The sequence below is a fragment of the Colias eurytheme genome, chromosome 5 (genome assembly GCF_061535395.1).
Source record: "Colias eurytheme isolate Ceu_HAF_F1 chromosome 5, ilColEury1 Martin Lab GWU primary, whole genome shotgun sequence".
Lineage (NCBI taxonomy): Eukaryota > Metazoa > Arthropoda > Insecta > Lepidoptera > Pieridae > Colias > Colias eurytheme.
In genome coordinates this window covers 8,350,880-8,363,137 of record NC_142984.1, presented here as the reverse complement: position 1 = coordinate 8,363,137, position 12,258 = coordinate 8,350,880, and the positions used below count along the sequence as shown (strand labels likewise).

The 12,258-nt window shown below is 31.7% G+C and overlaps 1 protein-coding gene across 3 annotated transcripts in view; it reads left to right on the top strand.

Annotated features, from left to right (window-relative positions):
• The first annotated feature begins 7,103 nt into the window (after nt 1–7,103).
• Nucleotides 7,104–12,258, top strand: part of LOC149908559 (inactive angiotensin-converting enzyme-related protein-like) — a 149,162-nt gene continuing 144,007 nt past the window's right edge. For all 3 annotated transcript variants that reach the window (XM_090102037.1, XM_090102034.1, XM_090102035.1), the window contains exon 1: nt 7,104–7,359. The gene's annotated coding sequence lies outside the window, so the exon portion shown is untranslated. The remainder of the gene's footprint in view (nt 7,360–12,258) is intronic.

The window sequence follows — 12,258 nt, the reverse complement described above, 5'->3', positions numbered from 1 at the left end:
GTAGTAAGTAGTTGATTTTAAAAAGGAAAAATATGTAGCTAATAATAATTTTATCAAACCAATAGACATCTAAGTGAAGTATTCTAATAAAATAAATGCGAAGGCGTATATTTATTGATCGGGTATCTTGTTATTTCGAAACACTTCAATTTTATCTAAATGAACCACCTACATTCAATATATTCACTGAACTAAATAAAATATTTGAACAAAATTAAATATACTAAATACATCAGTCAAAATTAGACCATATTTCGAGCCATTGTAGGGCTCGAAATATGGTCTAATTTTGTTAATGATGATGATGGCTTTTACCTTTACAACCAATTTTACAACAGCATATAATGTTATAGATAATCTAAAAAGCTTTTTTTTTTGTTTTTGTTTGTAGAAAGTTTATTTTATCCTGTCTATAATTTATACAAAACTAGCTTTCCGCCCGCGGTTTCACCCGCTTTGCCTAAAACCTATTAAATTATATACTAAAACCCTCCTCTTGAATCGCTCTATCTATTCTATCTAATTTCTTTATGTATTGTTAAGCAAGCGTTGACAATAGATATTAAACAAAAATTATTATAAATCCTACATAAAACCTAGAAACACTTTCAAAGTAAAATTCCACGAAGTAAACATAAAACGTAAAATCGGATGCAGTGGTGACTAAGTAAAATTTTATCAATTTGAAGTATAAAAGTTTCAGAAATTTCCACTACAGCACTGACCAGTGTTTATGATATTAGAAATATTCGAACTACCAACATTCTTTGCACCCGGAATTCTATTGAATAGCACGTCTTTATAACTTTTATTATGTGTAGAATGTAGGGTGCTGAAATTCTCCCAGAATTAGGACGCACGTGCTGATCTTCTTTAAAATTTGTAAGTACTAAAATTGTGTCCAGTATATAGTTGATTTATGGATAAAATGAGAGATTGCTAGAAATCTTACTTTTCTGACTTCAAATGGTTAGTAAAAGGAACAACACGAGTAAAATATGGTAAATATGGATGGATATTAATAGGACTTTATTCCAAAATTGACCTACAGCTGCTACATTAGTAAACAGTTACCGAGTTAGAGTGTCATTCAGAATAAAAACCATTTTTTGTTTACACTTAACGTCTGAAAAAAAACTATCTAAAAACTATTCTAAAGAAAGACTGTATTCCTTGTCAAAAAAATACTCTGACTGGATGGAAATAAGCTCTCGAGGAAGTTGTATGAAGTTTGTATAAATGGCTGTTTGTAAGGTTTATTAAAAAAATAAATCGTCCGTGACTTTATCTACAGATAGAGCATAATGAGCTAAAAGTACTTTGAAGTAGTATTAAGGCATGTCCAGAAAGAAGGGAATAACGTGAAGATGTTTCATAATTTGGGCCTCAAACTAGAAAAAGTACAGGCGCCGTTGTTATTAGTACATATTTTACATGTACATTACATGTACCTATAAAAAAAGGAAATCCGATTTCTAAATCATTTTGCCGGAGTTGATATAGCTCAAATAATAAAGTCTTCCGAGTAAATACAATAATTAATCATAATAATTACTGTCTTTTGAACCTAATGTAATCTACAAAGATCCATGAAGGCTTCATAAATCTATTTTTAACCAAATTAAGGGCAGAATGACAAACAACAGGCATGTAAGTTGATTACTTTTTGTTTAAATAATATCTTGGTGTATAATCTTCGTCTTTGGAACCGTCGAGAAACTTACCTCATTAAGCAAGAGTTGAGTCTTGGTTGAGCGACGTTTTCAACTATTTCTTCAAAACTAATAAAACAGCAATAAAACTTTATAAAATATAGTGCTTTCCGATAAAGATTGGGTATTAGATGTTGCGTAATCTCCATGAACTTACTGCATAAAAAGTGTAACATAAACTATTGTTTCAATTACATATAACGTATTAACGGTATTAACTTTACACTGGACTTGTATAAATGAAGAATTAAGTACTTATGTCTTTTATATAATTATAAAACATATATATTTGGTCCTATAAATCTTTTTCTATTCTTATTCTGTACCTAAATTGATGGCAATGTCTTCATTGCAATTTCGCTGCTTTATCGATATGAACATATAAATGTCACCCACTAAATATATTTCTAATAGAATTGACTAGAAACCTGAAAATAACTATGTGTTTCTAACTCCAGGGATATCGCGAGTAATGTATCTAAATAAATGATAAATAAAAATATAAACGTTAAGGGGAATTGCTCAAGTATCACGGAAACGTGTAAAAAACTTGACAATTACTGCGCTGTTCCCTCCCTCTCGGTATTTCCCTAGAATTCAAATTTCTCCTGAATTTAAGTCGAGTTCTCATGAGGGCTCATAAAATTACATCGTTGATGGTACTCGTGAGCCTGCAAGCGATCTAATTTACAAGGAGTACACGATAAAACATCTTACTATAATAATGGAAACGTCTCTTAGGGGAAAATTCTGTCTCGTACAATTAATCAAGGAATGTCAGTGCTCCGAAATTGGAGGTTAAAAATACCGTCTCCTTAAGGACACGTGTTGGGTTAAATCTTATGAAATATAGCTGAAGTTCATGACTGCTATAACACTATGACATGTTAAAGAAGAGAAGGTACTTATAAGATACTGTTACACCATCCTAAATTTAAACCACGGAATCGTAAGGTCTCATTTCCAATATGGATTATATCTTTGAAAAATTTGCATTGTAATACGAAAAGTACCTACACCTTTAGATACGCACAATACCACCTCCCACTGCGTCTTTAAATTAAATCTTTTCCCTCGCTTTTATGATAAATATCTATGGTTTAAGCATTCATTAAATTTTGTAAATCTATAAACATAACAAATTATTCCCTTTCATTATTTCTGGTTCTATTTTATGGTGGTGCCATGTTTTGTTAATGAGCATAAATATGCAAAAATTCTAACCCGCTAAAATAATATTAAACCCCCATAAAGAAGAAAATCTTGCGCCTGTTTTTAATTTGATTTGGTTAGGGCTGTTTTATTTCTGCCAAAATAAATAGACATTCAAATACCTAGAGACTAGAACTTACTATATATATATATATATATATATATATATATACTAATGACTACTGACTACTTCAAAATTTTATGGAATTAGTAAAAGAAAATAATGCACAGTACGTATTTTATTTTTCATTCCCTTTAAAATAAAATGTGCAAATAGCTTGTACAAGGGTCTTTAAACACGATCACGCGAATTTATGGAACTAGGTAAATTCATATGAAATTCAGGCTCATTTGTTTGCTAGAACATTGCTAATTGCTTATTGGATGTGGGAGTTAGGGACTAATTACTTAAAATAAATATAGTATGAAGGAATTTTGTGGAATCTGAGATATTAATTAATTAGTGAGGCTTACAGTTGGGAGCTATAAACTTTGTGGTGAATGTTGTTGAGGTCTAAGAAAGGATAAGTCTTGGTAATGAATTTTAGGATCTTTGGTTTCTAGATACGCATATAAAATACTAGCTGCTCCGCGCGGTTTCACCCCCGTGGCTCCACTCCTGTTAGTCGTAGCGTTATGATATATAACTTAAAACCTTCCTCGATAAATGGGCTATCTAACACCGAAAGAATTTTTCAAATCGGACCAGTTGTTTCCGAGATTAGCGCGTTCAAACAAACAAACAAACTCTTCAGCTTTATAATATTAGTATAGATATACGGGTTTAATTAAAAATAGCAAGAAATTATTGATTTGATCGTCACTTGATTTTTTAATAAAAACAACCAACCTATACTAGGTTATTTCATTTATCAAGATTCCATATTTACTTATGTACGAAATTCATTAAGATCTGTTCTATATTATTTATTCACGAGAACGTATAACGAAAATAGCAAAGGAATATACGATAATAATAAATGCTATAGCTTGGCTATAGCTATCCATTCGAAATGACAGTCTCAAAAATGTATTTTATCTTTAGTTATCTTTTTTATATCAATGGTTGCCAACGTAATGGTTCCTATAATTATTGAGAAAAATAAATAGAAAATAGAAAGCTTTGATAATACAGATAAAATATAATCTAGATCTAAGACAAGAATTAGTTTCATTATGTTCTTATAGCCGTTCCGAGCGGCTGGACTAAATGAATAGGAGAAATACCTACTGATTACTATGATAAGATAATTGATTTTATAGCAGTGAATCTTCGCTTTGAGAGAAAGATTTCAAGGTCGCGTCATGGCAATACCACGTCACGGAGTAAGGCGACGATTTTGGTATCTTTGAATCTTGTCAAAGGAGTTTCACTTCTGACACGTGTGCTTGGCACACACGCTCTTATTCTTTGTTACAACTACAGAGTTAATAATTAATTAATAACTACGCAAAATAAAGTAAAATAATTTTAACAAAGGCACAATTGCGCTTACTCGATTACTGTGGCTTGTACCGATTAAAATCTTTGTATTACATGCAATTAAAACGAATTTACTATGGTTATTGTATTAATCATATCGATTATGCCGTAATTCGAGTCTCGTGTACATTTTAATCGAGTACATTCTCTCATATGGTTTTAATTAATATTGCCTGTGTAAGTCGTTAAGATATTATTCTTTTTTATATCTATCATATCGTTCAAGTATGCAAATGTCTAGAAGATATGTAATAGTATGCTAATTAAAAAAAAAATCGTCGCCTTACTCCATGACGTGACGGTATTGCCATGACACGTCCTTGTAATTTTACTCTCAACGCGCCCAAAGAAGTTTCACTTGAAAACAAACAAACAAAAGTATTTTTTTTAAATAACGACCGATAAGTATTATCCAAGCATTGAAAAATCGGCCCTAAATGGAATTTGTAAACAACCGTTATTGCGTAGGAGTTATCAGACAAACGATAATATAATATAGTAGTTAAGCTTATTATTATGTACCTACTTATAAAGCAGTCAATGTAATTATTTAATTTTTTTTGTATAAAAATTAAAAAACCAAGAAAGCGAGCATTTCAAGCATAAAACTTTGTATCGAGAACCACAATAACACTTTATACGTTACCGCGAGCAAAGCCACGCGCGGGAAGCTAGTGAGTCCATAAATAATAAACCCATTAAGCTTATTCCAGGATCCAATAACTGTGGAGTATTGACCGTGTAAAGTCAATTATATATGCCCATAAAGCATTAGGAGCTAAGGTTTGCTACGAACTCAAATTAGATAAATTTCTATGAAGGAACATTTTGTGAGGTCATTGCTTATTAAGATATACCTAAATACCAAATTATATATTTGCGTCGAGGCTGAAGGATGGAAAACTATAATATACAGGGTGTGGCGTAATTAATGAATAAAAATAATAATTAATAATGTTCTCTTCCCTCGTTCAGGATTTAGGTAATTATTAAAAGTATTAGGTATTTATGTATTTAGTATCATATTTTACTACACGCTCAAATCGAATTAACAAATACACGCTAGGTCCGTAATGTTTCGTAATGCACTATTTTAACATTTCCATTGTTTTCCATTGAAATTACATGTACCTACATGTTGTTTTCCACTTTTTTCAATACTCACTCAATGCTGTGGAATGTGGATATATTTATAGGCATACAAAGAAAATACCATACTACTGTGGAAACATAATGCAGGCAATAGGCATACCTTGTTACTTTTATCCTGTCATAGTATTTTATTTGATAAGTAGGTATATATGTAGGTATTTAAAATTTCATACAACTTCTCTTTACTATAGGTACGTAAAGCTGGCGATTAAAAATGAGCGAAATTAAAAAAAAACAACACCAGAATTTGTTGCTTATTTGTTGCTAATTAGTTGCTATAATGAGGATTTTGTTGCTCAACCCGTTCGCTGAAAATCAGCAACAGTTCTAGCTTAACGTTAAGGTAGCGTGAAGAAATCGGAAAAAGGGATGGGATCGTTGCAAAAATGCAGGTGAATTTGTTGCTAATTTGTTGCTGCATAAAAACAGTGAAAATTTTGAATTTTTTTCATTGGCGCCAAAAATAACACTGGCCACGTCAACTAATTGTCGATTTTCGGTAGTGAAACATAAAAAAAAAATTGTTGCTCCTCACATCGTTCACTGGCACAGTGTACAGAGCCAGCAACAAAATAGAAACCGGTAGTAGAGTTAATTTTGAAACCGGTTTGCTAGAAAATCGTCCACGCCAGCTTAACTGTCGATTTTCGGTAGTGGAACATAAAAAAAAAAATTGTTGCTCCTCACATCGTTCACTGGCACAGTGTACAGAGCCAGCAACAAAATAGAAAACGGAAGTAGAGTTAATTTTGAAACCGGTTGGCTAGAAAATCGTCCACGCCAGCTTAACCGTCGATTTTCGGTAGTGGAACATAAAAAAAAATTTGTTGCTCCTCACATCGTTCACTGGCACAGTGTACAGAGCCAGCAACAAAATAGAAAACGGAAGTAGAGTTAATTTTGAAACCGGTTGGCTAGAAAATCGTCCACGCCAGCTTAACCGTCGATTTTCGGTAGTGGAACATAAAAAAAAATTTGTTGCTCCTCACATCGTTCACTGGCACAGTGTACAGAGCCAGCAACAAAATAGAAACCGGAAGTAGAGTTAATTTTGAAACCGGTTTGCTAGAAATTCGTCAATTTATTAACTCTACTTACTACTCTACTTACTACCTACACAGAACAAACCACTTGACTAGGTGGTTCTTAGTTCTTACGGTAATCGAAAATAAATAACAAGTAGGATTCAGCTAGGTATCTTGTCTTTAGCGATATCCGATAAACGTTGTTGTGTATTTTTTTTACTTAAAAACTTTATTGACATGGTTATATAGCTATATCTAGGTTTATTAAAATTGTTACACTTATCTATTAATATAAGTAGTAAGTACCTTAATTAGGATTATCTGTAATATTTTCTTCGAGTGGAAACAGATTTTAAAAACACTATCATTAAATAATTCCAATAGATAGGTAGGTACGTATCATATAAGTTTAAAATTAGATAAAAATAGTACCTAGATAAGCAAAAACAAATACATATTTCATGGTTACGATTTACCATTCATTCGTTCAGTAATCGAATGAAGATTGAATTTTACTTTCTTGGAGCGAGTCAGTCAGCGAGCGACCTTCGTGCGATGAGGTTGTGTGTTGTGCGTAGTGTGCGCGTCAACGATATCGCGAAATAAACAAAACTTTTTTTGTGTTTGTGATGTGAATTAGTGCAAAATGACGATAATCTGTGCTACTTTCTAGTGTGATATAAACATACTGCGTGTTTTTATTTTGTGTTTACAAAGTTTTGTAATTATTGGTTTTACATCATCACTGGATTTTCAAGTCACCGGCATTTTAACTGTAAGTATGTACATACTTCATTATGGATGATTTTTTCGGTTCCAAAGGTCGGCATTGATGATTTTAATTTTAAATGTGCCATTCGTATTCATTATCGCATCAATAATAAGAAATAGGTCTTGTATCAGTGAATGGATTGCTTATCGTATTTATAACACTAGGTATATTGATTTTGTTTATCTTAACCGGATCAAACCATTTCTAATTAATGTACATAATACTTAATTTAAATTACCTACTAAACCGATTGTAGTTTCAATTTGTAATTACCCCCAACTGGCAACATATTTTGATTGTGAAGCACTTTTTAAACCAACTAAATATTTATTTCCTATGTACTCACGTGTGTGTCGGTTACTAGACCGTATTCAAAATTTTAATCGTAGTCGGCATGCTGTGGAAAAAATTACAACCATTAGTAACTTATAATACCTATTATAGTTATAGATTTACATAGGTACGGTCTCTGTCTCTGATTATTAGATTATTAGTTACTAAAAACATTAAATTTATAGGTACTTACCTAGGTACGTAACTACCTAATGAAATACCTAATTAGGCACGTACCGTTTTGCAGTATCTACGACAATAAACATGATAAAATCAAAGAATTTTAATTTAATGACCTTCACCAGTAAACTGTATTAAATATATAAATTACGTAATACATATATCTTGTATTCAATTGCTTTTGAAATGTAATCATAGGTACTAAGGTAATGGGCATTGTAAGTAAGTCTAGTTGAGGAAGGTTACGGACTGTGGTTGCTATCGAATTCCAAACAGCATTAGACTCAGGCTATTTGGTTTTCTATAGTTCTCAGAATATTTTAAGGATTTATATTTATAAATTTATATATTTTAAGGATTCATCTACCTACAAGACTGAGTATTTCATACCTATTCAGTTGCTTTTATCTTTTCATAGTACTGTAAATTGTATTGGTGAAACTCGTCTATTTTTAGGGACTTCGACCTTCAACACTTGACATGTAAAATTGAAGTCATTAGTGATCAGAGAAACGTCGATCTACAAAGGCCCATAATATTTTGTACTTTTTGCCTTCCCTTTATCATTTCGTCATTAGTAATTTATTCATAAATCATAATCCTATTACAATTGACATAGTTACCTAGGTATTATGAATTTATGAGCTTCAAACATTTTATCGATTTATTAGGATTAGTGAGAGTATGAAATTTTAATGAATACCTACGATTGATTTAATTATCGTTAAGTACTTGCAACGTTCAAACATTAAAAGCTAATAACTAGGTATGACAATGTTGTTTAGCTGAAATCGGATAAAGCCTTTAAACCACAAAATGTCACCGCAAAATAAATAGTTATAGGTATTTAACACAATGCAATTACATTTATTTTTAGTATTGACATTTGATTTGTTAGTGGTGGAAAGGGTGTATTATCTAATTGTGGATAAGTATCATTTATTAATAAATTAATAATAGAGGGTAATGGGTACTGTTATTTTCAAGTAATATTGGGTATCAAATTCGTTAAAAATGTTAATTTGTGTAGGCATTTGGTTCGCGACTGTTTTTAACTTGAACTTGATATCGTTTTTTTTATTTATCACAGGAGTATTGGATATCATTACTAAGTTATTGCAGAACAAGCCAGCAGAAATTGTAAGCAAAATTCCGCAAAGCCAAAACTCACAAAATCTGAATTCAGAACCCAGGAAATTTGATGTCGGTTTTGATATTTTTCAGGTTCTATCGTTGGAACTTGGAATGGAATTTCCGTCCTTCTCGTCGTCCGTCTTTCCTAGGTTAGGAGAGATGCAATTAAAATTGCATTTTGTTTGGTTACTTAATTATAGACTAGGTACCTACTAGATTTACGCCCGCGGTTTCGCCCGCGTTTCCAAAGTAAAACTCGCATAGTTCCCGTTTCCGTGGGATTTCCTGGATAAAACCTATCCTATGTGTTAATCCAAGTTACCCTCTATATGTGTACTAAATTTCATTGTAATCGGTTCAGTAGTATTTGCGTGAAAGAGTAACAAACATCCATACATCCATACTTACAAACTTTCGCCTTTATAGGGTCATTGCGCTGGTTTTCGTCCAGTTATGGGAGTTGCCAACTTTGTGATGCGAAATAAATATTTTGGAGCACCCTTCCTTAAACATATAATATTTTTATTTAGTCCTTATATAGTCTTCTTTAATATAATATTAAGTGAAAATAAATCATTTTGACGTATCTTTTTATTTAAATTATTTTGTGCAAAAGTAGGGTAAATGCTAGTTTTCGTCCAAAAAAACTGGTTTTCGTCCTAGTGCAAGCTAGTTTTCGACCACCGTGTAGAAAAAGGAGGGTAGGTCAACTATTAAGTTAAAAACCAATTACAGGTAAATATATACTTTTATTTAATCAACATAACAATTTCTCACTACCTTACAGGTTTAGTTTTACTAATAATAATCAATATAACTAGTCAACACTGAGATCTATGTAGCACTTGGCAGTCTTTATATGCGTTAGTGATGACTGATTAATCATTCGTAATAAAGAAAGGAATGCGTTACTTACAATGTAAATGAATAAAGTAATAATTATAGGACTGAGAAATTACATCAAAAAACAGAAATATTCATTCTAATACTTTGTTTATCAAATGAAACATACTATATTAAACATAGCCATAATAATACGTTTTAGCTACTAAAATAAACTATACTATACCTTACTGAACTATGCATTATTGTCTTACTGATGCCTTTATTAAAGATTCTTCAGTGTACGTAGCGTTTTTTTTTCTAGCTTTCTTAGACTCCTTCGAGGCCATCTAAAAACAATAAGATCTTTCTTAGGATACATTGAGTAAGTAGAATAAAAAAATATTGCATTGGCAAAACAGACCTAGAATAAAAGATGATACTCAAGTGAATGATAATCAAGAAAAATACAGTGTATTATGTCTGACCTACCCCCATTTATGCCACGAATAATTGACTCTACTTCACATAAGGAGAATGATACATGACTGAATGAATGACAATATTAGGTACCTACAACACTCTGGCCCTCACCAATTATTTATAAGGAAGATACTGAATAGAAAACTTTTCAATACGTAAAAAAGACGAAAAGTACTGCAAAAGAATAGTCATTTTTAATTTTTGTCCACTCCAATACTCATTCATGGACGAAAACTAAAACGTTTAAAGCTAAATTTAGTTTTCGTCCACTTCTTTAAATATTTTTTTATTTTGGCAGCACTGACAAAGCAGTGGACGGAAACCAAAAAATCTAAACTAATAGCAATAAAGATCACTTCGGGAGAAACTATTCAGTATTTTAAAGGTCCGATACAGTAAAAAGAACCTAACAAATATTCACGTAGCTGTTTGAGTTTTCGTCCACTTGGACGAAAACCAAATATTTTGAGAATTTGGTAACCTAGTATCCGTCCACTTAATTTTTCGAAGAGTATTATAAAAAAAGTATGATAAACACTTCTAATTGCGTTTAATAGGCTTATAACTAAACATACGTACCAAAAACATTACGTTAACTAGCTAAAACAGTGATTTAACTTACCATGAACTTTTCTCGCCGGCAAATTTTTCTCTCACGCGATGACATCTGCAAGGCACGTATGGGAAGCGGCCACTTTTACGTTAATTTTTTGAACTCTCTTCTTGTCAAATCAAATTTTGATGTTGATAGTACTGTTGCTTACACATTAAGGACCGTAAAAAGTGCAAACTTGCGCGGGAAGGTAGGTTTGTATTCAGGTTTTACGCACGTGATTGTAGCAGGTCAGTCAAATGGACGAAAACCGAAACTGGACGGCAAACCAGCGCAATTACCCTAATACATAGTAGTAGGATAAAAATATCTCACTTGGCTTTTCTCTATGGAGATAGTCCAGGGAGATATTATTATAAGATACCGCTTGTATTATTTCCGTAATAACCCATTTCGGATAAAAATTAAATTCGACTTCGGCGAGCGATATGAAAAAGTTTTACGAGGGCCATAAAGAAAACATTTCTAAGGCTTAGGCCGACAAATCACCGCTAAATTGTTGTGAAGCCAGATTGAAACGCCTAGTATTAAACCTAAAATTGTGATTAGTTACGTGGTACGTACTTTAATGGTACTTTTTTATACTTGAGGGAATTGAAATGCTTGTCAGAAATGTTTTAAATTATATCCACTAAATCATTATTTTTGTGACTATTGTTTTTATTTTTATATAATAAAGCAATAGGTACGTATAAATTATTATGAAAACATAACATATTATGTATAATGTTATGCAACAGATATAGCATTCGTTTGTAGAATGACTCTTATGATTTTTCATACTCGCTGTATTCAGTAGGATAAACAAATATTTGTATACAAGTTTAACATGTAGAAACTAAAGTATTTAGCAAGAAACTTATTCAAATATAATATAGTCATCTACCTATACAAGTAATGTTTATGCGTAAATAGGATTTAACCCAAAATTAATTAACGCACTGTTTGAGTTAAACTTGGCTTTAATGATATAAACAGCTCCACGATTCTTATTAAACGTGATTAAGGACGGAGAGGTAAAATATCAAAATTCAAGGAGGCAAGGGATAAATTATATTTAATTAATTTTAGCTTGTTTTCAAAGTGCAGATTTTGAGAATAAGTTTAAAGAGTAATTATATTTAGAAATAAATTAATGAGCAATTGGAATTTCATACCTAAGAGGAATGTACGTATGTACATTAAAATTTAAAATAACATTACATTTGGTAAATGCGCATTTCGCATACCTCTTTGTTACTGGTTACGACTTATGATACTGATAAATATATTATGATCTACGCAAGCATGAACCTCTTTATACTATGACGTATGAACGGATGTGAAGATATGCTGTT